This window comes from Emys orbicularis, chromosome 1 (genome assembly GCF_028017835.1).
Source record: "Emys orbicularis isolate rEmyOrb1 chromosome 1, rEmyOrb1.hap1, whole genome shotgun sequence".
NCBI classification, from domain to species: Eukaryota; Metazoa; Chordata; order Testudines; family Emydidae; genus Emys; species Emys orbicularis.
This window is the reverse complement of record NC_088683.1, coordinates 280,727,170-280,731,394: the sequence shown is the minus strand read 5'-3', so window position 1 is coordinate 280,731,394 and position 4,225 is coordinate 280,727,170. Positions and strand designations below refer to the sequence as shown.

General features: G+C 39.1%; 1 pseudogene; it reads right to left on the bottom strand.

The window, feature by feature from the left end:
- Positions 1 to 2,106: 2,106 nt before the first annotated feature.
- On the bottom strand, positions 2,107 to 3,076 carry LOC135895579 (uncharacterized; annotated as a pseudogene).
- Between the last annotated feature and the right edge of the window lie 1,149 nt (positions 3,077 to 4,225).

Here is a 4,225-nt window from a genome sequence, read left to right as displayed (position 1 = left end):
TTAGATACAAAGAGTTAAATGAATGCCAGGTGGAGATCTATGGATAGAATGTATACATAAGAAGCAAGCTGAAAAATTTCTTAAAACTGTAACCTTAGGGAAAATGATAGTTACTTGCCAACTGACTAAATTCCTGACAGGAGCAAAAGGGGTAATGTATGGAGTGCCATTAGGAATGTCTGAGGATATCAAAAGGAGTATATGTGAATATAAATTACTGTTTGTTAAATGGCTACTTAGTACAAGAGAGGGAGAAAACCAGCCATCTATGGCTTTACGCATAACACTTAAAGGTGGGACACTTCCAGATAGGATCTAAATGGGGTATCAATATTTCTGGATTAAATTATATATTCCCACTTCCCAACCTCCACGCCCCCCAAAATGCTATAATTGTCAAAGGTTTGGACATTGTAGCAGCCATTTGTAAGGGAACAATGAGGTGCAGTAAATGTGGAAGAAATCACTTATATGAGAACTGTGTAGAAGGAACAGAACCTAAATGCAGTAATCAAAGGGGAAAACACAGTGCAGCATATAAAGAATGTGCAGTAGCAGAACAAGCTAGAGAAGTACCAAAAAATAAAATTATTCAAAAAGTGTCATATGCAGAGGAATACCAAAAGGTATTCACTGCAGAAAATAGAAAAAAGAAAAGAAAAGTCACAAGTAAGAGAAAAGATATACAGGGGCAACAAAACACATCTCTGATGAGGGAGGAGAATATGAGAGGAATGGAAGATGATGTATTGCGTGTAGGTAAAGCGATGTTTATAGCGTTCATTATAGAAGTAATTAACTGCATCTTGCAGATGGGGGGAAAACCTGAGAGGATTAAAAACATAGCAAAAGCAGCTGAAAAATATCTATAGACAACCTTGCACAATACTACATTTACACAATTTTAAATTAAGGCAATAAAACAGTTTAAATAACATGCTCTTAACTCCTTAGCTGGAATGTGCATAGTTTAATAATGCATAGATAGGAATTTAAGAAAGACATCTTTGAAATGGGAACAAGTCTGATGTAATATGTGTGGAATAAATATGGCTAATAAATAAACGTCTTCAATCTTCCAGAATATGATATGATATGCTCCAGAGGCATCGAGAAGCTACCAGATGAGGGGATCTATATATTTATAAAACAGGGACTATGTTGAAATGGATGTGCAGAAACAAAGTTGTGTATATAATGCAGTACAAAAACTCATATGGATTTATAATGTTTATAATCCATGTAAAAATTAGTTATTTTAGAACTAGGAAAAATAGTTAATGTCAAAAACCCATTCATAATTTGTGGTGACTTTAATATCAATAAGGAAATATGGGAAGTAAGAAAACTGACCACATGGGAAATGCGTAGAATAATTTAGTGATATGAGTAAGCTTGTAATATTGATTATAGAAGCACCTATTTTATTTGAGTCAGTGGATGGATCCTTTTCTGTTTTGGATCTGGGAACCACAACAAATAATCACCTAGATCACCTGGATCGATCGGTCTTCAGCTGTGCCAATCACAACACATCCGCCATTCTTCTCGCATTCTTGCCTTTCTTCTCCACGTTCATCCAAAACGTTTAACAATGTCATCTTCCCATCTACTTGGAGGCTGACCAGGTGGTCTTTTCTGTTCTCGCGGGTACCACTCAGTAATGATTGCGGTCCACCTATTGTCTGTGAACCATGCTATGTGGCCCGCCCATCATATCTGATTATATCTGCTTTCCACAACAATATCTTTCACACCGCTGCATTCTCTAATCATTTCATTTGGGATACGATCCAGAAGGGAAATTCCCAACATAGCTGGTTCCATTGCTCTTTCAGCTACTGACAGCTGCTGTTCTTCTCTCTTCGTCAGTGCCCATGTTTCATTGCCATACAGCATGGCTGGCAGCACTGTTGAATTGAAGATATTTGTACGTGTGGTCTTGTTGATTTTTCCTTTGAGGACGTCCTTGATGGAATTAAAGGCACACCATCCTGCCCGAATCCTTCATGAGAGTTCTCCGTTCATGTCTTGACGCATATTAACTTCTTGGCCCAAATATACATACTGTTACACTTCTTCAATTCCTTCTCCTGTTACTGTTATTCAGGCTATTTGTAAGACGTCGGATCGCATGTATTTCGTTTTGCAACGGTTCATTTTCAGACCGACCTGACTGCTTTTCTTGTCGAGTCTTCGTAGCATGTTCTGCAGTTGGTTGGTGCTTTCGGCAATTAGTACGATGTTGTCCACAAATCTGAGATGAGATCATCATTCTCCATTTATATTAACACCACTCCTCCAATTGATTTTGTTCATAACCATTTCAAGGCAGGAGGTAAATAGTTTCGGTGAAATCGGATCTCCTTGCTTTAGCCTTTCTCGATTGGGATGCGGAGGGGAGTTTTGAGGAGAGTAATGTCTGCTGTACATCCAGTATTCGCTTCCTTCAACAAACTGATGTACTGCGTGTTAATGCCCTGCTCTGCGAGCGCCTTTAATATTTTGTTAAACTCAACGCTATCTAAGGCCTTTTCATAGTCGATGAAAGCAACGCACAGCGGGAGTTTGTATTCCCTCGCTCTTTCTAGGAGCTGGCTAAGGGTAAATATATGGTCGATCGTGCTGAAATTTCTTCAAACCCCTGCTTTCTCTCTCGGCTGTTGTTCATCCAGACTCTGCGAGAGTCGGTTCGTTATCACCTTTGTAAAGAGTTTATAGATATGAGAGAGCAGGCATATACGGTGATAGTTCTTAAGATTTTCTTGATCCCCCTTCTTGTACAGCAAGATATATTCGACTCCTTCCAGGTTGATGGTATTTTTCTTTCTTCGAGATATCGACTGAATCTTAAAGCGAGAGCCTTCCAAAGTTTTTCGCCTCCTGTGGAAATAATTTCTGATGCTATTCCATCTTTGCCTAGAGCTTTTCCCTTCTTCATCTGGTGTAGTGTGCTTCGGACTTTGCTGACAATTATTGGGGGGACACGTTCCTCTGACTCTTGGAGCGTTGGGAGAGGGACGTTGATTCTTGATTTGAACAGTTCTGTATAGAAGTCCTTGTAGACGTCCTCCATCCCTGCTCTGTCAATTGACAGTAATTGAGCTACAAATAATATAGCTAGTAAATGCAGCTGGGAAATCATAAAAAGATAGAATGGGAGGTGATCACTTCCCTATGCTTACTGAGTACCAAGACCAAGGAAATGTCTAAACCACAAAAAGAGTTCCTAGCTGGATTTTTTTTTTAAAAAAAGCTGATTGTGGCCTCTGTGATAAAGTAAAAGCAAATGTATACCTGGCCTTATAGTAAATAATGAAACAGGTCTCCAACTTAGGAGAGCCAGACATTTTAGCAAAAGAATTCCAAAAGTTCAGTAGTGACATGAATCAAAATGGTGAGTTTCATGGGGGGCGGGGGAAGAGTTTTATTGAGGATATCTGTGAACTATTAAATAGCTACAGAGAATATACTGATGTGTTAAACAAAAATTTTGTATGGAAGAGCTGATTGCAGCCATTAGAAAAAGGAAAAAAATATAGCTTAATAATGAAATCCTTCAACACTTGTCGGAAAGAAGTCTAAAGATTCTATTGTGGTTAGAAATCTTTCCATTGTATTCAGTGGGCTCTGGATCAGGACTATAGCTACTAGTTAGGTCAGGTTTCTGCAACTAAAAGGGCTTTAATTAAAGAAGTCACTTCTTTTTTCTGCAGTGTTTACATGCAGTCAGGAGGCAAAGGTCATTTCAGTATTTCACCATTCTAAGCTCCATCATGACCAACATTCCCCCCACCACATCTATTCCCAATGTTCTTTACTGCTCAAATCACATTTGCCACTTTCGGTCAGGCAAGAGCCTAGCATGGAATATCTGCCACACCTGCTCCCCCAGGAGCAAAAGTCTGACTCTGGGAGCTCACATTATAGTGAAGCACAAAATATCATCATTAGGCCCATGCACAGGTTCTCTTTTCTCCTACCTATGAGCAGCAATAGGACTTTGGTTTGTCCAGTGGCTACCAACCAAGATAAAAATAGATATGTATGAAAAATAGAGAGTAGATATAGTGTCCAGTCAGATAACATTAGTGCCAAGTTTAGTTGCAATAGTATAAAAACCTAAAACAGACACAAGCCCCCAGATTTTCATTTGCACTCAGTGTATGTTTCCTATCTGACTGTTTCCATGACCTTTAAAGTCTAAAGCCGGGGTCAGGAAGCT